General features: G+C 38.5%; 1 protein-coding gene across 1 annotated transcript in view; it reads left to right on the top strand.

The window, feature by feature from the left end:
- Positions 1-26813, top strand: part of GHR (growth hormone receptor) — a 300380-nt gene that overhangs the window by 46956 nt on the left and 226611 nt on the right. The window lies entirely within an intron of this gene.

The following is a 26813-nucleotide window of genomic DNA, read 5'->3' as shown; positions in this document are numbered from 1 at the left end:
TTTCTCACTGTTCATTGGAATAGGTGGGTTCAGGGAACTTAAGAAAGCCTAATGGGAAGTGGGAAAAGTAAATTATTTCGTATATTTTTATGTGTACAAACAGTTGATAAAGGAGGAAGTGTAGTGGTGGGGTGGATCACGCATATTGGGATAGAAGAGATAGTATAATTATTAACAATTATACTGGACATTTTGGATTAAGTCCTCCAAATTGTCTTATTTGTGAGGGTACAAGTCACTATTTACACTATGGTAAGCTGCATGCAAATATCTGAGTACCTTTTTGTTCCTACCTTCAGCTGGGCCAGCACTAAGCTGAAATAGCCTATACTTAGATGTTTTTCTGAGGAAGTACGTTTTTCCTTTTCCCTCAGATTCCTGGTGCCTGGTATAGCACTTTTTTGATTTGCTCTTGTTCTGGCAATAGGTCAACTGGCTCTCATGGTCCTTAACATTTCAGGTAAATAATTCCAACAGTTGTGACTGGAAGGAATCCAAATCAACTCAAGGCATCCACTCTATGTTCAAAATGCCATGTTTTGAGTGATTTGTCCTTTGGTTGGTAACTTTCAAAAATATGAGGACTGGAAGGAAAAGATACTTTTTGAGGAACTAATGGAAAAGCAAGCAGTTTTTGATATACTAAGATATTCACTTATGATGCAAGGAGTGTGATCATTGACCTTCCTACTTACCTAAACATTATGCTGTCAGAGCATATGGATAGGTAGCATGGCCTAGTGGTTAACACACATAGAAAATTCAGACTGCCTAATTCAAATCCCAGCTTCATCATTTGCCAGCTATATAATCTTTAGTAAATTAGTTAACTTTCCTGTGCCTCAGTCTGGTTTTCCTGAAGATTAAATGAATTTATATTTCTTAAGTGCCTAGAACTGTAGCTGATCTGTAACAAGTACTATATGTCTTTGTTTAAATAATAAATAAAATGACCGGATTGTTCAGATGGAAAAACAGGGGTCTTAGGCGGTTTAGGATTTTTTGTAAAGTAACAGAATCATTTGATGGCAGAAACAACGATATTATCACTGTCCAGAACCCTAATGGAGAACTATAGCTCTTAAGGGTGATGTGGGGAGAAATACACTGATGAAAGACAATCAACATTATTAGACAAGATGGGAGAGAGTGGGAACTAGTCATTCATTTATCTAATGGCTTAGTCAGCAAGTAACTATTTAATGCCTACTTTGGGCCTTGACACTATACCAACATTGTGCAGGAAGTGATTAAAATTCAAAAGAACATTCACTTAGGCTGGGATAAACAAGAGATCTTTTGCAAAATCTGATGATGAGCTTTTTGATGTTGAGTTGACAAACTCTGCAGCAGGTCAGTGTTGGGGGGAAATTATCATAAAATTCCATCCCTTAAACATCTACAGGAAGATGATTATTTTAAAATGCTTTACTTCTGGAGATGTATGCTTTACTTCCTCTTAGAGAATCTGGCTTATGTTCTCATGTTCTGGTTTTATATGTAATTGGTCATGAGCTTAATTTGATCCAAGCATTTGGCACAGTTACCCCCAGAAGTTAACTCATTTGTGGACTGTATAAATGCTATTGCACAAAAAAGAAGTATATATATACAAATAGTCATAATAGACCACATCTCGGTTAATAGCTTTAAGTCTAGATGAAATGTTTTAAGAAGGATATTGACAAATTAGAGAACATTAGAAGCATTTGCCAGAATAGTGACAGGGCAAGAAATTATGCCAAATAGTAGGAAGAGAATTAGACGCCAAAGTGGAACATGGTATATAACCCATAAGAATTTGAGGGATTGTCATTGGTAGAATAAGATGTTATTCTTGGCTGCTTCCAGCTGAGGAGTGGTGGATGGGTGACTAAGGCCTATAAGAGAGCAAATATAAGGAAGAGTTTCTAAATACTAAAGTCAATTTCCAAAGAAACAGCCTGGCCTCTAAGGGAAAGAGCTTCTTGTCAGTAGATGTGTTTAGGTGGGGCCAGCTGAACAAGCTCCTGAGCTCTGGGGATTAGACTCCTTCTGCTGGATAGGAGGTACAACCAAGTCATCTCAGAGGTTCCCTGTGTTCCAAGATTCTGTTACTCTGTGATTTCATGACTTTGATGTCACCTCCCTTAGGTTGGTTACGCTAAATAATGTTAAAAGTCAGTGTATGCCTTAAGATTGGGTGAATTGCTATGACGCAATGATTTTTACCAAAGAAGCAGCTGAGTCTAAGAATGAAACTACTGTTTCTAAATGAAAGAGGTATGAAAACCTAAAGATAATATTTTTCTCTGTAGATAGAAAGAATTTGTATTATAGGTCTGTGTTGGGTGTATAGCAGGGCATCACCAGAATTCACCCTAACTGGGTGAATTCACGGCAGTAATCAGTGGAATGTGTAGTTTGACAATGAGGCCTTATCATTTCTAAGTAGTTTCTTTTTTTTTCTTTCCTTCTTTTTGAGACAGAGTCTCACCCTGTTGCCCAGAGCTTTGCCCTAGAACTCTTGGAGTGCAATGCCGTGATCTCGTGTCCCTGCAACCTCTGTCTCCCAGGTTCAAATGAAACTCTTGACTCAGATTCCCGATTTCTAAGTGGAGAGTTATGAATGGCCCAAAGATAATATTTTTCTCTATAGATACAAATAAGTTGCATCTACGTCTGTGTTGGATATATAGCAGGGCATTACCAGAATTCAGCCTAACTCGGTGAATTCATGGCAGTGAACACTGCAATATGTGGTTTAATAATGAGGCCTTATTCTTAAGGCAAAGCTCAGAAAAGCTGATAAGCAAATTAGAAAGGTCTATTGAAAAGTGTCTGTCTGGCCGGGTGTGGTGGCTCATACCTGTAATACTAGCACTTTGGGAGCCCAAGTTCGGTGGATCACTTGAGGTCTGGAGTTCAAAACCAGCTTGGCCAACATGGCAAAACCCCATCTCTACTAAAAATACAAAAAATTAACAGGGCGTGGTGGTACACACCTGTAATCCCAGCTACTTGGGAGGCTGAGGCAGGAGAATCGCTTGAACCCGGGAAGCAGAGGTTGTAGTGAGCCAAGATCGTGCCACAGCACTCCAGCCTGGGTGACAGAACAAGACCCAGTCTCCCAAAAAAACAAACAGGCAACAGAACAAGACTGAGTCTCTCAAACAAACAAACAAACAAAACAAAAAAACAAAAAAAAGAAGAGTGTCTGTCTGCCAACCTGCTTCCACGAAGGCCCTTCTTCTGATTGTAGAAGTGCCTGGTTTAGGATGGCAGTGTGCTCTACCTGCTGTCTGGTGAGTAGTCAGGATTGGACTTCTGTAAGACACTCTATATGAGAGGCTTGCCAATACCTTCAGAATCAGGCAGAGGTCTTTGGCGAGTTATTTCTGAATGAAGCATATCTGCGTGTCTGTCTGATCTAAGCCTGGGAACCACGATGGAAGATACTGTTTAAGCAACAACAACAAAAAAAAGGCAGGGAACTTAAGAGAGACATGGATTTTAGTCACTAAGAACATGAAGAGGAATATTTTGATAATATGTACTCTATTTTATAAAACCTGTAGCTATAGGAACATATATTTGCCTACAATATATTTTTTTCTTTTTTCACCCTTGATTTTTAACTATTTTCTACAACAGTTTTTCTTTTTTTTTTTTGCCTTTGTTTTTTTTTGTTGTTGTTTGTTTGTTTGTTTGTTTGTTTTTTGAGACAGAGTCTTGCTCTGTCACCCAGGCTGGAGTGCAGTGGTGCGATCTCAGCTCATTGCAACTCCCTCCTCCTGGGTTTAAGTTATTCTCCTGCCTCAGCCTCCTGAGTAGTAGCTTGGATTATAGGCACCCGCCACCACACCTGGCTAATTTTTGTATTTGTAGTAGAGACGGGGTTTCACCATGTTGGCCAGGCTGGTCTGGAACTCCTGACCTCAAGTGATCTGCCCACCTCAGCCTCCCAAAGTTCTGGGATTACAGGCATGAGCCACTGTGCCTGGCCTGCCTTTGATTTTTAACTATTCCTCATGTGAAAATTTAAGTCTTTCTATGGGTTAAAGGGAACCGATAAAGAGCATTGGATTTATGCTTGGGCTGGAATTTCCCTCTAGGTTTGGATATAGTGAAGGCAGTGGAGATTTGGGTTTATAACAGACGCAGATTTGTGAAACTATAAAAGCTGAAGCCTCAAGGCCCCTCACTTGCAGAGACTCCTTCCAGGGTCCTGGAAGGGACCCTACTAATGTGTTATTATGGTCATTATTTTATAAAAATTGCAAAACGTAATGTGTTTCAGCCATGATTTGTTAAAATTATTGTCTTATTCCAATTCAACTTTCCCTCCTTTCTCCTTCCCTTTCCAGTTGGGTGGCATTAAAGTGGCCATGCACGTTTTGTATTTGTAATTGTGTATTTTTTTGTCTTAAAAAGGACCCCCAACCAAATTGTATAAGTTTCAGGCCCTGAAAACATGGGTCTTCTACTGGGTATAGGAATGAAATAAGTAACAATCTGGAAATTGCCTGTGTAGCAGAATCAGCCAAAAGTCAGAGTCAGCAATCAAAATGTTGTGACGTGGTGAGTGAGAGTAAATTCGAATCCGTAATCCCAACAGCATTTGACAGTGGGAAAACGGGGCTTTTTTCTCCCCTCTTTAGGGTTCATTTTAAAGAAGAATTCCATGCAAAGGGTGTCATGAATTGAGAAATATACATCAGATTATATATATAATATATATTTTTTGTTTGTTTTTGTTTGTTTTGAGACGGAATCTCGCTCTGTCACCTAGGCTGGAGTACAGTGGTGCGATCTCGGCTCACTGCAAGCTCTGCTTCCTGGGTTCACGCCATTCTCCTGCCTCAGCCTCCCTAGTAGCTGGGACTACAGGCGCCCGCCACCTAGCCCGGCTAATTTTTTGTATTTTTCATAGAGACATGGTTTCACGTGTTAGCCAGGATGATCTGGATCTCCTGACCTCGTGATCCGCCCACCTCAGCCTCCCAAAGTGCTGGGATTACAGGTGTGACGCACCATGCCTGGCTTTTTTTTTTTTTTTTTTTTTTTTTTTTTTGAGATGGAGTCCCTCTCTGTCGCCCAGGCTGGAGTGCAGTGGCGCGATCTCAGCTCACTGCGATCTCAACTCACTGCAACCTCTGCTCCAGGGTTCAAGTGATTCCCCTGCCTCAGCTTCCCAGGTAGCTGGGATTACAGGTTGGTGCCACCATGCCTGGCTAATTTTTTATATTTTAGTAGAGACAGGGTTTCACCATTTTGACCAGGATGGTCTCCATCTCCTGACCTTGTGATCTGCCTGTCTTGGCCTTCCAAAATGCTGGGATGGCAGGTGTGAGCCACTGCACCTGGCCTAACTTATTTTTAAAAATAGCAAATTCTTTAAAATAATGCAAATCAGTGATGAATTATGAAAATCATGATGAGGAACTCCTGACTGAAGAGAGAAATTGTTTGAAAACTGTATTCTCCTTTTCCTCTACTACTTTATGTAATTATAAAGCCTTTTTCTAAAGTTCCTTTCTGACAGAGAAATACTGGCCAACAGAAATTCAACGGAAATCTGAGATTTTTGACATTCAGGCAGTTTATATGGTGTTTCAGGTGTTACTACCTCTAATAGTCTATCAATAAAACCCTGATAGGGGATGGTCTCTCTTTTTTGCCTTCTACTCCATCTCTTCTCGCACACACTTGTGATTCTTGCTAGCGTTCACACTTACTCTCTCTTTATTTATTTATTTTTTGAGACAGGGTCTCACTTTGTCACCCAGGCTGTAGTGCAGTGGCGCGATCTCAGCTCACTGCAGCCTCCACCTCTGGAGCTCAAGGGATTCGAGTAACTAGGACTACAGGCGTGTATCACCACCCCTGGCTAATTTTTGTATTTTTTGTAGAGCTGGGGTTTTGACATGTTGCCCAGGCTGGTCTCCAACACCTGGGATCAAGCAGTCTGCCCACCTTGGCCTCCCAAAGTGCTGAAATTACAGGTATGAGCTCCCATTGCTGGGCACTTACTCTCTTTTTAATTATCAGCTTGCAAATGAGAAATCTGCCCAAGGAGCCTGAGCTTGGTGCATACAAGTTCATTTCAGCCCCGTCGGTGAGTTTATGATTCTATGAGACATTAAAGATATATTTTATTTGGACATGTTAAAAAAACAAAACAAAACTGTGTGTTTCTTCACAACATCCAAAGTAATTATTTTATTGGTGTTGATAATTATTATTGAGGAATAGGGTAATCATGCGTGTTATCAACCATTTCCTAAATGGTACCTAGTTAACATGTTAGGGGAGGGAATCTAATCTGAAAGTGATGCCCATTTAGTGAAGCCAAGTGATGTAGCAAGAGTTGAGAACAACTTATAAAGGGACCTCTTAGCCCATGTACAGAACATTGTCATTAACATAAAGATAGGCTGCCAAGGGAAAGGACAACTGTATGGTCAATTTACCCAGATCTTAACTCTCAAAAATCAAGCACTCTCATTCTGTTAGGGTGATGTCAGAGAAAATAACCTTCACAAGGTTTGAAAACACAGTTGTAACATACTGGGCTGTGTTCCAGGGCTAGCATTGGCTCAGATTTTTATCTTGTGCTTAGAACCAGCCTACTGTTGTCTCTGCAGAGAGAACACTAAGTAGGTACTTAATAATACTTTGCTGGCCAGCACATAGCTCTGTGCAGAACGAACACTAAGTAGGTACTTAATAATGCTTGCAGGCCAGCACATGGATGGATCATGTTTATAAGTGTGTATCGTAAACACTTTGCCTTCAGGATATTGTTTCCTTTTTAGAGTTTTCATACTGTGGACATCCTTAAAAATCCCAGAAAATGTATCTTTATGGATTGACATGTGACTCCTACATGTTAAGTTAGAATCCAATGAAATGCTGTTCTTTGCACTAAACTTTCAAGACTGATGTGTGTGGTGTATAATTCATTAACTAAAGATATGATTCATACTTTACCTTATGTAGGACCACAGGTATCCACATATCCACCATTAGGATATTCTTCAAATCTCATAGTTTGGAAGATTTTCAGACATTGTAAACAGTAAATGCATCAGAAATAAGCATTTTCCAGAAGAGGGAGGTATGAAATAGTGATTGATCAACCTGTTGCTTAGTCCTGGAAATGTGAAATCAGATCAATATGAAAAAGATGCTTTCCTTGCACTCTCTTCCAGAAATATGCAGCCTGCTGCTCTTTTGTCTTCAGTGTAATCATGCTGCAGTGAGGAGAGCCCAGAACTGTTTTTAAATTCAAAAGGGCAATTGCTTTCTGCTCACTCAGGTCCACTGAGGCATGCTCCAAGACAGGAAAAAGGTGCTTAGCAGGATCTCTTTGCTAGAGATTCAATATGTGAATTTTACTTTGAGAATAAAAAGTTCACCCACTTTTAAAAGGTTAATCAAAAGCACATTGTAGTGTATTCTTCCTTTCCTATGCAATTTCCTATGGAATCTATTTAAATTCTGGCTGCAGAGCAGCAATATGTTTCAAAGAAGCAGTCCTTCTGCCAAGTGGCTCTAGAAGTACCCATAATCTCCATGTCAGAAGTATGGAAAATGAAAGAGATGAACACTTCCTTCAGAAATTATACCTTTGATTCCTTTACTTTACAGCCAGGCAGGAAGAATCCTGAGAGAGGCCTTTACCGAAAGTTCAATATTTATGAGCTACATACTGACAAATGAAAAACGATTCCTAGCACTGAGTTGCTTACCCTATCAAGTTTGCCCATTATTTTCAGGCTGTTGAGCATTGTTTGAAAAATCGATCTGGGAGCTACCTGAGACTATCCATTACCATGGTCTTGCTGTTATAAATTCACACTGGGCTATTTCTATTCCCTAAGTTTGCTCTGCCCTTTCCTACCCTTTACCTTTATGGTCTTCCATCTGGTAAATTTTCTCTCACCCTTCCTGGTCTAGCTGTACTTCGTCTTCACTTATGAAGGCTTCCTTGTTTTCCTTTTTCAGAATTAATTGCTAATTTCTCACTGCTGTCTAAGCATTAATACACCCATCATAGCCTTCATCATAATATGCTTTGTGCTGTAGTTATCTATGTACTTATTTGTTTTTCCCCTTCTTTGTTCTTCAGTTAAATGCATGCCAGATCCAACTTTACAGATGGGAAAAATGAGCTCTGAAGTTTAATAACTTGCCCAAGGCTACCCAGTTAGAAGAGTTATGGACTTCACTCTGAATATGGTGACTTTTGTTCTCGTGTGTTGCCTTCTTTAGTCTTCTTAAGAAAAACCTTGTCTTCTTTTCTTTTCTCCTTAGGTTGACTTATTCTATACATTAGAAGTTTCTAAATTATAATCAAACTGGCACTCCAAGGTCATAGCCATATGTAAATCAGAATGCAGTTTTACATAGATTCATTATTACTGTGCGTGGAGATTAGCAGCCAGCTCACAAGAAGACTTAATTTGGAAAGATAAGGTAACCAACTTTACATGAGTGCTAGCCTTTCATTGATTTCTCACCTCCATTCTATATTCCTCCTGGCACTTGTTTTAAATCTGTTCTACTGAAGTCCATACTCTACTCCCTTGCTCTCAGCCGATGATCTGTTTACCTGCTCTGAGAAGATTTAGATCAGTAGTTCTCAAACTTTAATATGTATAAAAATCACATACAGAGCTCTTTCTAACATAGTTTCCTGGGCCTTTTCCCAGGAATTCTGATTCAGTAGGTCAGGGTGGGGCTCATGAGTGCTCCGTTCTAACAAGCTCCCAGGTGATGGCAACACAGCTGGTCTGAGGACTACACTTTGAGAACCTCTGATTTAGGCCATCCTCTGAGATAGGATGTCTTCTTCCATACGTCTTCTCTGGATGTTTATCCTTCCTCTCCTTCTGTGGGTGAGAATTCAGTCATTCTATTCTCAGGCTGAACCCTCTCACCACAAGCTTTTATCCCATCTCACTTCATCTATTTCAGGACTTTGCTTCCACTTGTCTCTCTTTGCATCTTTTATATCACCCTCTCAATTGCCTTTTATTCTCCCCTGCTTTACTAATAAAACTGTTCCTTTCTCAGTTGTACTATTTTAGATACATCTAATGATTGTAAGCAAAATTATTTTCTATAAGAATGCTTGACAATTTCAGATTCAACTCAGTTGGCTAGGAACTAAGTTTCTGTAATTTGGGAATTGGCTTGTAGAGAGCAAAATTAAGAAACCAAGTTTAACTTTTTTTAATGGATGTGAGTGGAAGAGACTAATGAGATACTACAAAAGAGTTAACTTCTTACATTTCTGTAGTCTAATACGAGATAGTTTCTCCAGGAATTAACATAGCACATCTGGTTCACTGACCTGAGTTTGTTTCCTGGTGAGGCTTTGCAGTATCATCCATATCTCAGGCAAAGGTATTCCAGCATTTTGTAGTTAAGCAGTTGGAGGAGGAGTAGGGAGAACTTGTGTACTTTGAAACATTTCACAATGAACTACTTTGCATTCTAATGATGTTCTCCTTACTTAAGGACTTTGCTATGTAAAGATGCTTTGTCCTTCTGATAATCACTTACACTTTTCTTCTGTGTTCATATCACTTCATTAATCCTGGTTACTTGTAATGAATCATGATCTTACCCACTTATTCTTGTGTGACTCATTCCTACTTGTATTCTTAATAGTATTGTCTGTGTCTGATAACACATTGTCAATTGACTATGCTATTTTTAATGTAAGCCTTGGCAAAAAGGTTTACTTAGAGAAAAACTCTACATTTAATTCCCCTATGCCTCAGTTCCCAAATTTACTAATAAAGATTATACTTAGCTGTCACTCCACATTTCATCAGTAGAATTAAAATGAATAGAGATTATGAAATAAGACAACAAAAAAGATATAATTATAATGGACCAGAATGAGAAATCACTACAGATCAATGCAAATGACCTGCCATGTCAGATTCCTAGATGCAGTTTCTTTAGTCAGTGGGCCATATTTCTTCCTCATTCTTCGTTTTTCCATCATGCCTTCCAAAACTAAATTGTAACCAAGAAGGAAATATCATTTGTCTTCTGATATAGGAAGATCCTACTGAGAGATTATATTCATATATTTCATCCATCGGCCTATAGGTGGAATTGTATTTAAAATACTAATAAAGGTTATTATTGTTTATATCTCTAAAAATGCTCCAACTCTCCAAATAAAGCTTATACTGTTGATGATATTTATCAGTGGCTCTGAACACTTGCATATCATAAAACTCTCCCTCAAAATTTGACCTTAAACTCTTTCAGGCTTGTCTTCATCACAGTGGGAACTGAGGACAGCTGCTCATGTTTTTTGATAGAACAGCTCTTAACATGCTTTTGCTCTTGCCTCCCACTGCCCAACACCAGCTGCGTACACACACTCCACTTGCTGTGTGCATGCTCTGGCTCCTGGCTCCTTTTCCTTCAGCTAAGTTAGCCTGGTTTTATTTGGTTTCATCATACGAAGTATCTATTAGTAAAACTTTTATGAACTCTGATTACAGTACTAAACTCACAATAAAGTAATCAGAACTTCATTTATTAAAACACTGGGCTGAGCTTATTTTTTAATTTAGTATACATGACAATTTTGTAAGGTAGGAATTTTCATTCCCCTTTTATAGATGGGAAAACTGAGGTCCAGGGTGTAGGTAACATTTTCAAAGTTAACTCATAAGTAAATGGCTTAGCTGGAATTTGAACCCAGGTTCCTACAATTCTAAAGCCCACCCTTTTAACTGCTGTGCACACAATTACTGTGTTCTTACTTGCTCTCTGAAATACAACACGTTATTCTCATTTCATCTGTTCTTTCTGCCCTATACACTTCAATTTCTGCTCTGTAGATACCTGCTGTGGATTGTGACATCTCAATTTTTTTTGTACCTTGGCAGGGTTTTGATTGATGTATTGGTGTTCCGAACTCTTTAGCATATATATTAATATGGAAGACCTACCAAATATTTCATCTAATAGGGGTTATTTTGTCTACCTATTTTATCTTTCTTTATAATGTAAGTTTGTAGAAGGCAGAAACTATAAATTGCTCAATTAGGGACTCCACAGTGAGCCAAGCACATACATACTTGACCCAGATAAGTCATCACCATCTTTGTCACCACAGCTAATATATGGGTAGTGCTCACCATCTACCAAATATGTGCATGGATTATTTTATTTACTCTTTACAGTAACCCTATAAAGTAGATTATGTTGCCATCCCAAGGTTAAAAAACTAGTCCACGTTCATCGAGTTACTGCATGATAGAGTTCGAGTCTGACCAACACCAATCTATCCACGCATCTGTCCACACAGTTAACTACTCCACACTTCTCAGTGGAATCTAGAGTTCCATTTATTTCGTATTCCTTCCATTTTTCACTATCTGTCCTCTTCGCCATCTTAGCCTGTTTCTCTCCTTTTCACTTTCTGCCCTATGCATACCTGCTCAATCTTCAGTCTTCTCTGCCTTACCCTCTCTTTCTCAATTTTGTTCTCCTTCTGTCCTATCCTGCCTCCCCACTCTTCTTATCTCATTTTCCTAGTCCCCTTGTCACCTTTTTACCTCTTACATATTTCTTTCTAAAAAGTAACTTCAGGCTTGATAATAGATTCTTCAACTCTCTTAGCAATATCTTATCCTAACCATAATAAAATGATAAAGTGCTAGGTGTAAACAGAAGTAGAATATGAAATTGAAGTGAAGAATCTCTTTACTTTTTCTGTTAGAAACATAAATAATGAGTGACTATAACATCTTGGTCTCCATAACTTCTAAGTGTTAAATAAAACACATTTCTCTTTTTTTATTTAACACACACACATCCACACACACATAAACTTGTTTTATGCATTGATTGCCATTTATTGAGCAGCATATTTTTGGAAATGCAATAGCTACAAAACAATTTTTAAGTTATTATCATACAGTGACATTAATAGGCTCATCACTTTGCTTTCTTTCCTTTGTTCTATCATGTAGAGAGTTGCTTTAGAGATCATTGTGTATTGATATGAATTATCGTTGAAGTTTTATTAGTCTGGATGTCTGGTCTTGGGCATTTTGATAAATTTCTTTTGCTCCAAATCCAGAAGTTATGGCCATTCAGCTTTATAAATAAGACTTTTTTAAAAAGGCAAAGTCATAAAATAAATATTTCAAAGCAGTGTTAGATATAGCCAGCTGAATAAACTGCCCTCTCTATTTAACTTTGAACTCTAAACCTCATTTAAATATCCTCCCTTTTTTCTCTAAAGAAGGCAAGAAAAAAAACAATTACAGTAGATTCTAAAATAAAATATAGCAAGAACATTTTTGTAAGAGATACCTCAGATAGAAGGCTGTAATAATTGGGCAAGTATTTGCACCTAACCAGTAGAACTTAGAAGAGAAAACGTGAAATGAACTTCTTAGCTTATGGAATGGTGTGGATAGGTTTGCATTACTTAGATGTTTACAGAGCTCTAGCATTTACTTACTGAAACACTGGAATGGTTCATATCCCTGTGGTTTCTACCTCATTTCTTCCAGAAGGATTAGGTTGTATGCTGCCAGAGACCACACTGACTCTTAGTAATGGGATCACCAAATTCTGGTTCACAATTTTGTGCATAGAGAGATTGCACTAATATCTCAATATTGTAGCTATGATTATAACCCTGGTATAGAAATCTGAGCTATGTTGGCAGTGCCATGCTGTACAGTCGAATCCACCTGATTATATCTGCATTTGTGACAGCTGGGCTGGCCTTCATTGGCATATGCCTCTTTGCTGTGCCCAGGGCTTTAAAGCAAAATGAAAGATCAGCATGATATTAGGGGCCCATGATCCATAGATGTAGCTTCCCAAGTAAACAGTGTCTCAGCTTTAACATGGCCCCCAATATCCTGCTTTATTTTTCTGGACTGAAGTTCCTATGACAGATTTGTTGCTTTCAAAAAGTAATTTTGCAGATTTGTCCTTTTTTAAAAGAAATAAAATTTGCCTCCACTTCCTACTGAAAGTGATATGGTAGTATCCATCTTATAATTGCACAGATTCAAACATAAGCCACAAATATGTTAGCTGAAGTATAACTGTGGACTATAAAATACAGATATCATAGCCTATAATATGGAGTATAGTTTGATGTTATAAAGCCATTTTTCTGTGTTTTACATTATCATAAAATTTAACTACTGAAGGGAAAGTGAAGGTTTTAATATTTAAGTAAGCCTAGCACTTAAAGAGAAACACACATATTTTCCTTGGAAAAAAGGAAGTTCCATTTTGAACACTGCAAATGACGGTGCCAGCTGTTGTCATAGTATTTCTAACATCCACTGAGGATTAATTCCAGGCCCAGCAAATTCACTGGATGAGCAGAAACAGCCAAAGAAGTAAACACTGGTGCTTCTGCCGTGGTATTATTAAATTAGGCGGGAGACTTCTGCAAAGTTGGATATCTAGTGAACGCTGGATTATCATGCCTGAGCATCATTCACTTTGTGGATATCTGCAGAAAACTGAATCCCGAACTTGCTTTCTTCTGCCTCTTGGCCCTCTTCCTCTGTAGAGGTATACTCAGAAAATGTGATCTCATTTGAATATAAACTTTTCTATTAATATTCATTAAGTACTCATACAATATAAGCTGAGGAAACAGTGGTGGGTATAAAACACAAGCCTGATGTAAAGAGCTTACTTTCACTGTAGAGGCAAGATAGCATAATGAAACAGAGATGGGTTTCAGAGGCAGGTGGACCAGAATTCAAATCCTATTTCTTCTAAGTATGGCCTTGGGCCCATCACTTAAATTTCTGAGACTCAGTTTCCTTTTCTATAAAAGGTAGATACTAACCATGCTACAGAGTTCTGTTGAGAATTAGAAATATTTACAGATACTTAGACCACTACAAGGTAGCTCTTTTTCTAGAAGAGGCATACCTTATTATATATAATCTATGAAACAGAATATGGAAGATGCTAAATGAAAGGTACAATCAGAGAATTCCCCAGGCCCTCAAGAAGGAAGGTGGAATGGATGAGGAAGTCTGCTGTCCAAGGGGTGGGCCGGAGCTAAGGCAAGATATGTGTGTGGGCCTTCACTAACTAGGCACAGGGAGAGGGCATTCCAGCAGCAGGTGTAGGTCTGGCCAAGGAATTAAGACAGGAACGCAAGTGGCGTTTTCCAGGCAGAAGATTAGGAAGTTTTAGATCAGCCTGGATACAGAGACCTTGAATAGCAAGCCGAGTGGGGAATGCATGGAAGAATGACTACTAGCTGGAGTAAAACATAAATCTCAAGGCCTCTTTTCTCTTTCACCTTTCCTCTTGCCCACATCATGGACAGACAGTTCTTGCTTTTCCTTATACTCTGTTTCTGTGAGCAATTTTAAGAAGGCAGAGTGCATAATGGTATTACTTTTATGTCTGCATGTGTATTGCCACATGAAGCCTGTAGTTTTGCTTTTCAAACTACTAGATTGTGACCTTGTAATGATCTGGCAAAAGGCTGATTGAATTTATAAGAGCAGTAAATTAATATAGTGGATAATAGTGGGAAAAAATTAGTGGCTAATACTGGGGAATGAGAAGATTAGGAAAGACATAAATAAAATATGGGTGGTGTAAATAAAACTTAAAGTGAAAATATGGGGAAGGGACTGCTTATGATTCACCTTACAGCCATGTAGAAATTTTGATTAACAGAGCAGTGTATCTGAGGCATGTTGTAAAGAATGGACTGGGGTCTGTTTTCACTGTCGATTCTTTCTGCGAGTGCATGTTCATGAAGATATTGAAGGCTATTTTTCTATAGGCAACTGGTGGTTTTCTGCTGTAGGCAGAAGTGGTTGAGGTAATCCTAGGGAGGTGACACTGAATGGGGCTGTGGTCCTACTTTATGTAAGGTTATTATACGTGAAAGAAAGAGTAATTTTTAAAAGTAATTAACTAGTGGTAGATTATGAACTAACACTAGCAAAGGTTGATTATAAATCAGATTTTCTTTTTACTACTGATTTGGAAAAAATCTTTGGAGAAATAGATTTGGAATGGTTAAATATCACTTTTGGGAGCACATTTTGCTACCACAGCTTAAGGGTACTCTTAAGAGAAAGCTTTACAAATGGGGCAACCTTGAAAGACACATTTCATATGCATTCAAATTCAAGATATGACCGAAAGCTCTGTTGCCAGGGTAAAGGTTTTGAGAGTTAAATGGGAATTTGGAAAACAATACTCAAAAATTGACTTAAAATGCAGATGCAGATAAGCCTACAAGTATTTAAAGTGTGGAGACATCAAAGAATGTAAGAAATAGTTTGGATCACTAACAGGAATGTGTAATGGGAAGTCAAAATCTATGCTGTCAGGAAAAATTCATATTATTGGGTAGAAACTCTATTATTTGGTACATTTAAGATAAAATGAAAATTGTGTTTTCAAAGGGTTAGGCCTCACAGTGGATGAGTGATTGGGGCGTTTTCTGGTTTCAGTGATTCCGTAGGCAGAAAACAGTTTTTACTGCCAAGTGTGTCAGTGAAGCGGGGGAGATAGAGACCTTACTGTGTTAAGTGAAATCTGTTGCTTAAGAATAAAGCTGGCATTTCTGTAGAATGGGGAAGGAATTTGGTATTATCATATTATCAAAAAAAAAAAAACAAACAAACTGCTCTTTGAAGAGTAGATTTTTTAAAGTCTGATTATCAGTATTTATTTAAAACTACTGCCTAAGTATTTAAACAGTTTCAGGCTCTGATTTTATTTTTGTTAAAAAATGAAACCTATGCCTAAAAATTATTTTAAGTAGTTATATGGATAGATGAGCTACACAGTTTCAGACCTATGTATATGACTTTTTAAGAGGTCTATGGTATCCAATAATAAATGATCTTATGCAGGGATTTGACACATAATGGGTCATGCATTATCTATACCTTGTTAATGGGATCTGTATAGAGTGATAGCAGAAAAGAAAGTTAATTTTAGGATCCTTTAATGCCTATAAATTTAGAGCAAAAGAAGTATTTCTAAAAGCTCATCTTTTGTATACATATGCCCAATCACAAGTTTTACAGACATTTTTACATGTTTTAGGCCTGAAGTATTTGATTCAGCTCTTATTTGTCAAGATACAATATAATTACATTAGTAAAATACAAAAGGGCGGATAATTTTTTCTTCTTTTGCCTATCTTATAGTCACGCTGCAAACCCTCCATCACACTTTTTTGGCTGAGGTAGATCTAGATGTATAGAGGCCAACTAATATAGTTTTATATAATCAACATAGGAAAGTCATTTCAGAGACTGGCATTGAGCTCTTGGAGGGAAGAAAATGAATCTTAAAGCTTCTTGGGAATATCCCTCACTGCAGCAGAGTTTATGTGCTCTAATGGATGCTCCGTAAATGCTTGAGAGAATATAAGTCCCATAGGTTAGCTTGTACTTAATTCTACCTAACATGGAAACCTCTCCATACATTCTATAGCTGAATTATTTTAGGAGCTCAAAAGGAGTAACAGGAACTAAAGGGAACACCAGCTCCAAGATTGGATTTTTAGGCTTTCTTGCTAGTGTAACACTTCCTTTCCTATTGGACTATTGGCAACCATATCCTGGCTAATTGGAAGTGATTTTCAGGGGAAAGGAAGAGGTCATAAGTTCTTGCCTCCCTATTTTCCTTCTTGTTGGGTTCTAGTAACTTACCTTAAGACGTAGTGTCATCCTGTTCAAACTCCTAATATTCAGAAACCAACTTTCATTATTCAAACATGTTGAGGAAAAAAATGTCTCCTTGCATCCTCCTCTGCTTAAAACTTCTCCAGTACCATCAGGTGTGGACAGATATATGACAGTGGCAGTATCCAGAAGACATACCATCTATGTAACAAACCCTAGAAATAAAGTATGGTATAATCCTAAGCATTCACTTGGCACTGTGGCTTCTGGGAATTTGCTATGAGTCAGCCACAGGCATCTCTGTGTACCTTCAAGCCCAGCTTAGCACGTATGGGAGGATAAGAGAGAACATGTACTTCTTGAATACATCTTCTATAGAGTAAACTAATCCTTAGCTAAGTTGATGATATCCTCACCCAGAATTTAAAAGTTCAGTAGAGACTCTTCTTGAAATGTTGAATTTTTATTTCTGCTTATTGCCCTTTATAGCTGAGTGAAATGCAGTGAAGATATTCACTGGTACTATAAAAATGCATTGGTTCTTTTTGGTGAGCTACTTGACTATCAGAGCCAAATACGTAGGTAGTTGGAATTAAATTTCCAATTTAGCATCCCCCTTAGAAGGGTGATAGAAGCTCCAATGTCTTGGTGTTTCTGTTTCTGAGTATCTGCTGTCTCACTGAGGCAACATGCTAGCCTCCATGTTGTATTATTTCACAGATACAGAACTAAGTGTCACATCTGCCAATTCCCCCTCCCATTTTCTTTGATGGAGGTAGATTACATTTGGTGTAGATATTGCTTGAAGGTACTTGTTGTTCTTTCTTACAAGTAAACAAGAAAGAGAGCAGCAAATAATAGCTAGAAGGAAGATATGCCCACAGCACATTCAGGCCACTTAGTCTATCTAGTAAGTACTTAGAGTGTTTCAGGCATCAAGCATGTCCTGGGAGACATGCACACAGAAAAAGGACAAGCAATAGATTCCTTTGAGAGTGACATGGTAGGTCTGAAGAGTGAATGTAACTTTTTGTCTCCATCCCCTCAGTGATTCATTAATTATTTATTAGCTATTTTTTTCCACCAGGATTACAATCATTTTACCTTTGCTTGCCAGCCTAGTGGGTTATGAATAGTGGTTACTCTATTTATTTACACATTTTCTATTGTACGTTATTCATCCTTTATTAGTTCACCCCCACCCCTAGTCACCATTCTTTTTTCTTTCGTTTGACCTTTCATGGCTACCGTATTATCAAGTGATCAGGAAAAAAATGCACTGGTGTCAGAATTAGGCCAACACAGACATATGGGATGGTAGGTTCATTTGGGTTGGGTAGAGAGCTGTTTGAAACTTGTATACACATTTTTCAATTTCAAGAGGAAACATTTACAGTAAAGGAAGCATGATATCCATAGTCTGCAGTGGTCTAATGGAGGTGAGCTCAGGAATCTCAGATGCATATAGCTCTACAAGTCTCCATTATACAAATTATGTTGAATATTTCATCTCTTGCTACAGATTAGTTTAGGGCCATCATGAAAAACTTTCCTGAAGATTAAGTCAAACTTATCTATGCATGCCTTCTTTGGATACATAGATCCACCCTTGACAGCTACTCTGTCTACTAATTCTGTCAAGTAGGACTGAGCTTTTCTGAACACCTCTCCTTTTGTTAACAAGAAGGAGAAGAAGAAAATTAAACACTCCTGGCATCTGCCTGGCTGTGATTTAGCCCTTGGTAAAGAGTATTACAAATTGAGATGGTGCCAGACTGCTCCTGTGATTCATCTCTTCTCCTGTCAAGACCAGTTGAAGCGATGCAATTGGAAACCTCTCTAGTTTGTGAAGAGACACTTTATGTTGGAAGGAACAGCATAAGCAGAATAGTACTTAGGCCTTCAAAGCAGAGACAATTGATTTCTCTTGATTGGTGAACAATCACTGCAAATTAAGGTCAAAAGTATTATCAACTAATTCAGTGTACTAGGCTTCTTCATCATTTCCCACGACTTGTTCTCTTTTAGAAGATGGTTTAGCAAATTGGAGCAATTATTTTTTTAAAAAATCTTGCTGCAGAGTTAGTGATAAAACACAAGAAAGTTTAAGGCTGGATATAGCATGTCCATCTTTATCAAGACGCAGATCCATAGAGAGGTGTGCTTGCTCTTGGGATGCTGGATGAAAATCCAGGCACTGTGTTGCGGGAGGCTGATTTCTGAAAGTTGGGGCATCATTGTTTGGCCTGTGACGTTTGTAAGTGTCAGGTATTTCTTGTCCCACAGAATACTTTTTATAGCTGTTAAAGGACAGATTGTCTTCAGGACAATTGGTACCCATGCCAGAGTACGGTATATTCTGAAAGAAAATCCATTTACTCTCATCTGTAATTTATCCCCTTATTTGAAACATGATCCCAGTGTAGGACATTTACTTTTCACTTTCCATTTAAATCAGTGTGGTTTCTTCCTATCTTAATGAATTTTACCTCATTTCTTTGTCTTGCAAAAACCCAGGGCTGAATGGTAAAATTTCAAAACAAATCTTTCACAAGGCTGGAACTAGACACTCTGTTGGGTCACATGCAAGTTATTTGCAGAAGAGGAACACTTTGCATGTGAATAAGAGAAAGCAAAACACTTACACCAATACTTAGTGCTCTTGGGGCCAGGAGTGAGGGGCCTTCCATGTTTGCAGGACATCTATTTGGGCCTTATGTTCTGCTACAGCCCCAAGTCCTTACCTCATATCTGCCTGGTGTCCTATTTTTCTGCTTAAAGAGTCAAAGACTGAAATTCTTATCAGTGTTTCCCATTCATTCCTAAGTTACTTTGGCCTTCACGTGGAGCCACCATGCTGTGGCCCACAAAGTGTGCTATTCACTTAAACTTATTTATCTTAAACTTTTTATGAATTGTGGTTGCATTCTTTGACTTTCCTTGCTGATCACAGTTTACATTAATCCTGGAACATTTGACTCTTAAGCGCTACATGATAGTACTATTTGTAATGGTTTCCAATGTTATATGAATGCCTCTCTTTCCCATTTCATCCTTTTCTCTCTGTTGGTTTTGACTTGAAGCTCTCTGGTTGTTTCATGGCAATGATTATTAGTGAGAGTATTATCTATTACCAAGTGTTTCTTGTTCAGTTTTGCATAGTTTCAGTGTCTTTTTAAGCAAGGATTGCCAAACTACAAGCCACCTGTTTTTGGAGATGCCATTTAATTGGAACACTGCCATACCCATTCATTTACTTATCATCTATGGCTCCTTTCTCACTACAAGGGCATTGTTTGGTAGTTAAAACACAGACCTTATGTACCTTCACCTCAAAACCTAGAATATTTACTATCTGACTCTTTACAGAAAAAGTTTGCTGATCTCTGCTTTGAAGAAGAGGAAGTCATCAGATACATACAGTGCCAAAGAATTGCTGGCTATGAAAGAGATACTGCAGAATTCTATAATTTTCTTAAAGAATGGAAAACACTGGAAAAGAGTCACCTGTTTACAGGTGATTTGCATTTCTATAGGTATCAGAATAATGTGTGTGCTTGTAGGTTGGGGAAGGAAGAAGGAAGAAGGCAGGCCTCTCTCTGTCAGTATCTTCAGGCCCTGAAGTCATACAATCAATGGATTGCTTTTCCTCTTCACTTTTCCATTTTGCCATAATTTTCCCAAGGGGGAGGTTGGAAGTAGGTGAATATTTTGAGCTAAAAGAGCATTTGGATACCTCCTGATAGTTACTTTAGCTCAGATATTCTTAGATTCTCTCTAGTGAAGGCCACACCTTCTCTGTGCCTCAGCCTGGCATGGCCCAGGGTGCTACTTACCTTGGGTTCCTGCTGCTCAGCTTAAAGGGAATCTCTTTCATATGCCTAGAGCCTTGTTTACTCAGTTCAGATCTGTGCCAGTTGACGCCAAGTCAAAAAGCACTTTAGACAGAAGCTTGCTTTGAAAGTGCTAGCTAGTAGCAAATAAGTCTGGCTTAATTCCCCCTTGAGTCTGGAGGTCTGATTGGAAGAGTAAAAGGGAGAAAGGGATGATTTATTTGTTGACTGGATTGACTACTTTATATTAGTAATTATGAGGCAATTCTACCCACATTATCGCATTTAAATCTCCATAAAACCCTACAAGGGAGGTAATATGCTTTGGAAAACTGAGACTCAGAGAAATTAAGTAAATTGCAAAGTCCTTATGCTATAAGCATTATAGTCTCATAAGCAAATGTCATGAGTTTCTTCTAGCTTTTTCCTCATGCTCACAAAATGGTTGAAGGAGATCCATCATGTTTCTAGTTAAAAAGAAGATGCAGAGTAACAGGCAAAAGGTAAATGGACAAGCCAATCAAGTTTATTCTCTTTCCTAGATGTCCTACTTGATGACTTCAGCTTATATCTCATTAGTCTGCATCATAGGATTATTTCTGCAAGGGAACCTGGAAAATGTAGAAATTTGTGTTAAGCTGGGCACCTTGCCACCTCCTTAAAAATGTGCTCTATAGGTACAGAGCAGGAGATAATCATTATTAATAGGCAACTTACCGTCTCTGTTTCAAGAGGTCATTCTGGTACCTGAGAAGATTGACAATCTCTGGTCTAAACTCTTATAGACCTCTCTTGCCTTCATTTAAGATGAACTTGATAGAATAAAGATTATTGTTCTTCTCTAATCTCCTGGGTATGAGACAGAGAGGTAACAGATGGAATGATTTCCTTCTGGCTTCCATAGCAAACCAAAGCATGTGCCAGTGAAGAGTGGCAACTGTTACAAATACTTAGCCAAACGTGGGGAAGAGTGTTGATGCTCTAAGTCTCCTAGCTATGTCTAGGCAGCAGGTGTCTCTGTAGATCAGGGCAGCAATCCCTTTGGTAAGGGCATGAAGAGGGCACTCGGGACTACTGGATTGCATCAGCTTGGCAGAGAAAAATGTAGCATGTACTGGAGCTCTAGCTGGGTAGGGAATTGACAAGTTGAACCACAAATTGACTGCTGTTCAGTCAGCACTAGCTTTTATCTTCCAGTCACCGTTCCATGTGGCTCTTCGTTGATCATCCATAAGCTCCAGGCCTGGGTGGTGCCTGTTGTGATATAAGAAGGGAACACTGATGTCTCCAAAATGTGAACACTCATGTGTACAGTTTTCATATTGGTAAGGAAATGCTAGAAGGGGAACAGCTGGCAGATGCCTCTGTCTTTGTACATACCTGGCTACCCATGGCAAAGTTGTTGTTGTTTCCCTCCAGGCATAGAGTCGCAAATGTAGAAAACAAGCATTCCAGCCTGCAAAAGAAAACTGAATCCCCCTTGCTTGGTCACTTAAGGAATCAAGCTCAGGAGGGCTGGACATGTTTTCTGTTGCTCTACAATAGGGGTTGAAACTTAGTTCAGTTATGGTGCTGAGCTGAAGCACCATGACTGAACCTTTTTTTGCGAAGGGGAAAGGAGAAGATTTTAAAATGAAATGCCACAAGTGTAACATAGTACATATAGAGGTCACAAACTTGGAAAGCCTGTGGTGTCTTGGAAGATCACATAAATGTGTGAAACACGCCAGTTGCACACAGGCAAGCACATGTCCCTTCTACAGAAATTATTGCCACAGAGGAATGCTGGTTCTAATCTCCATCCTTCCTTCCCCTCCCCTCTGCTCCTGTAAAAACCAGAGGTTTGGAATTTTGCGTGAATAACTCAGTTTGTTAGTGTTGACAACCAGGGATGACAGTAGCTCATTTGAACCCTTTGTCCAAATCAGGAAACAGCAGCCCTTCCTTCATGGCAGCCCTGTAGCTGTGCCAGTTGAGTGTGGGCTGGAATTCAGCCCTTCCTCTCTCCCTTAGCTGAGCCTTTGTGCCAGACACAAGCTGCCCAACTGTAGACAGTGGGCCCAGAAGTTATCAGTGTTACATGAGCAAAAGAAAACATATCTATGGACCATACTCAGCCCATAGGTTATTATTTTGCAGCTTCTGCAGCTGTGGTCAAAACAAAGCTCTAGGGTCAGATCACCTGGGTTTCAATCTGGGTTCTGCCCTTCGGGCAAATGACTCAGTATTTCTCGGCCTCAGCCTCCTCTATCTGTAAAATGAAGATAAATACTTGTACCTACCTAACAGGGTTATGAGGATAAAATCAATAATGTGGGACACTTAGCCCTACAGAGGGTGGCACATAGCACTTAATGTTATATAATACCAAAATCATGTGAAAATCTGATTTTTTCAGACTTAGAGAATTCACAGCATATGAAATGAATGGGAGAGTGCATGTCAGACCTTCATGATTATTTTCTGCTTCTTGAGGAAATGCTTATGCCTCTTTTGTCACTGTGAAGACAGAGAACTCGAAATAGTAAGCATTACTTAGCAGCTGGCCTACTAAGGCCACAAGAACAAATGAAGTAAACACTCTACTTGAACCACTGATTTTGTTTGCCTGCATAAAACACTTGCACAGGTTGACAGCTAACATCCATAACAATGACATCCTAAAACCACTAAGAAATGATTAAATTAAGTTCAGTATCATCTGTTGCAAAAGACAAAGATGTGTGAGGTACGTTTTAGAATAACTTACAATGAAAACAACTAAAAAGTGTGGAAGTTTAAAGTGGCAAGTATTCAGTTACTTGAGTTCATCTGCTGCACTGGTGTATTCTCTGGAAGCTGGGCCACAGAGTTAATATTCCATCTTTAAAGACTGTAACAGTTGTTTTCATCTAAGATGCATCAGGTTCTGCATAAAAAATTTGGTTGCTGGCACTGAGACTGTGCTAGGAGGAGGGTATTAACTTAGTACTGACCATAATGAAATCTGTGGTTGACTGCAAGGACTTGGGTTGAAATAAGACTAAATCCAGTAGTATTGCTCTGATAGGTTCAATCATATTCAAGTGTTCAATAATGATTATAAAGAAATGTCAACCTGTCATACTTACTTTAAAATATGTCCAGAAAAGAGAATCTAAGAAAGTTTATTTAGTTCCACCTGCATGTAAATTAGCTTTTTTTTTTTTAATCATGACATCAATGTCATTAGGCCCTAAATGATATTAAGAGTGTCTATGAGACCCGAAAGACAAAGATTGTCCCCAAAACTCCTATTCTTATTTGTTTAACATGGACTTGGCCCAGCTACCTTCAATCTAAAGCTTCTTTCTCTAGAGTAAGGTATCTCAGTCTTTGCACTGTTGACATTTTGGGCCAGATAATTCTTTGTTCTTGGGGCTACCCTGTGCATTTTAAGATGTTTAGCAGCGTCTCTGGTCTCTACCCACCAGATGCCAGTGACCTCCTTCCCCTCAACTCATGACAACCAAAAGTATCTCTAGACATTGCTGTAATGCCACCTGGGGAGAGAATCTTCCTGGTGAGAACCACTACTCTAGACTAAGAAAAGTAGCCAGATTTTTAAACACAGAAGTGTTTTTCCTCCCGGGGGCAAAAAGTGCCCTAGAGATGGAAGAATTTTGAAAATAAGCTCTTCCACAAACTATACTGCCAAAATGGTTAGAGAAAGATCGTATAATCACCATGCTTGACAAATGATGTTTTTGCTAAGCCTCACAGCAGCTTTGTTCATGTATTGTGTTAATTGCAATTAAATAAACTAGTCTAGAAGTGTGGGTCATCATCCAGCCCATTCATATCCCTCCTTTACAGTACACATCCAGACTTCTTTCAGAATTTTGCTTGCCCATTGGTGCTCCCATATAAAAACTCAGTGGGTGAGAGTTAGGGATTCATAGAGCAGAGAGGGACCTCAGCTTTTCATATCTACTTTTCTTGTTTTAAAAGACAAGGCACTGAGGTCCAGAAAGTGGAATTTGGAGCACAAATTGCTACGATAAACCTCAGTGATTCGGCCCCTCAGATTTTCAACAATATAGGCACAGAACATATAACTATTACTGAGTAAAATGTTTAAAATTATGTTCTTATGGCAATGTTCAAGGTTTTAGGCATAAGTAAGACAAAGCAGAGGCAAAATAAAAAATACTTTTCAAATTGAAGGCTTAAAAAATTAAGGATATCCTCTATGCGCCTTCTGCTTTAGGATCCAGAAACTTATGTTTGTTTGCTCTTTATAACACATGACTGTGTAATATCAGCCAATTGTGACTGGTAAATTTCCATTAATTTGCCTAATCATATTTAGAAATTATGCCTACTAAATAAATTATGGTTGGAACTTGAAAGGAATAATGGCTTAAATAAGTGATTTGTTCTTTAGTCAGAAAAATATTCTCACTCTCTCTCTCGCACCCTCATGAAGCACTGCCAGCTCCACCTAGTTTATAATTAAGGCAATGGGACCAAAGTCATCCTGTTAGCACAGGCTGGCCATCCCTGTATCTAAATTTCTTTTACTAATTGGAGAAAACCACTAATTGTACATTTTAAACTCAAAATGTCTTTAAGTATATATATATTTAAAATATATTTTAGTTTTATTAATGTATTAATTATAATTATATTTAAAATTATATTTATAATTGTATTTAGATTTATTATTTAATTAAAATTATAATTATATCTATTAAAATAATAATTATTTTTATTAATTCATACATGTATATAATTTATGTTTTCTCCATGTGGTTAGCTGTTGATCTAAAGGAGAAAGAGCAAGGCAGAAAAATTATCAGGTTCAGTGTTTAACTGGGAGATGAGGACATCACTAAAAGAAAGGTACAGCATGTTCTACTGGTATATACAAGTTTTGATTGCAAGGTGTACTCTTGCCGCCTGTTATGGTATCTCAGCTAACTTTAGTTTGTGATTAGTGGAATCTCTGAGACAACTCTCCGTGGTCAGGTATAGAGCTCATTTTGCCCTTGGCATGTTCCAACTCGCTTCCTATGCTCAACCTTCTGAGCAATACAAGAAAAACTTCCTAGTGTGGCATGTTATGAAGGTTATTTTATTTTATTTTATTTTATTTATTTATTTTTATTTTTATTTATTTATTTTTTTTGAGACGGAGTCTCGCTCTGTCACCCAGGCTAGAGTGCAGTGGTGCGATCTCGGCTCACTGCAAGCTCCTCCTGACAGGTTCACGCCATTCTCCTGCCTCAGCCTCCCGAGTAGCTGGGACTACAGGTGCCCACAACCACGCCGAGCTAATTTTTTGTATTTTTAGTAGAGACGGGGTTTCACCGTGTTACCCAGCATGATCTCAATCTCCTGACCTCGTGATCTGCCTGCCTCAGCCTCCCAAAGTGCTGGGATTACAGGCGTGAGCCACCGTGCCTGGCGGAAGGTTATTGAAATACTTCAGGAAATGCCTTTGACTTTGTTTTGGACTTAAGATGATGATTTCATTCAGAAATGGGTATAATGTCAAAATATGGAATGTGCTAGTAAAATAATCACGCAATTCACTTAAAGAAACAAAAACAAGACAAAACGAAATAAAACTTGTTTGGGATGGGTGAAAGGCATGGGACTGCAGTTCATCCTAGATTTTAAGGTGAGAAGTGGTTGAAAGAAATGTGATATTTTTACCTAAACCATGGTCGACTATACTTTCACTTTTTAGCAATGATGTGAAAGAGGAATGGCTTTGAAGATTGTTGGTGGATTTAACAAACATTTATCAAGAGCCTGCTATGAGTGCCACCATTGTAGGTGGTAGAAATTCCGCAATAAACAAAACAGAGTCCTTTCTTAAATTTTGTGAAGGGAGACCACCTGTAAACAAATATACGTCATGTCATGTAGAGATAAGTGCCATGGGGAAAAACAAAATAGGGTAAGAGGCTAGGTGGAGCAGGATCAGACCAAGGAGTTTATATTTTATATAAGATTGTCAGGGAATGCCTCTCTAATTAGATGCCTTTTTTGTTTTTTTTAATAGAACTGAAGGAAATAAAAGGACGAGGCTTATGGATATCTGGGGAAAGATGTCAGAGGCTGTTATAAAAGTTACAACAGGAAACTGATTAGGACTCTTAGCCGACTTATATATGCTTAGAATGAAAGGGATTGGGATAAAAGAAAAGAGGGGAGCTTTGGGAAAGCATTAAACTGTGGCCACAGTACTGATTGGATAAACCATAACGCTGGAGTGTCTGCAAATTTCTAACATTTTTTTAAAGTATCAGACCCATAGCCCTAGTAATAAGCAACA

The sequence above is a fragment of the Papio anubis genome, chromosome 5, assembly GCF_008728515.1.
Source record: "Papio anubis isolate 15944 chromosome 5, Panubis1.0, whole genome shotgun sequence".
NCBI lineage: Eukaryota > Metazoa > Chordata > Mammalia > Primates > Cercopithecidae > Papio > Papio anubis.
Note: the sequence above shows the minus strand (reverse complement) of the source record. Positions and strands in the feature narration are given on the sequence as shown.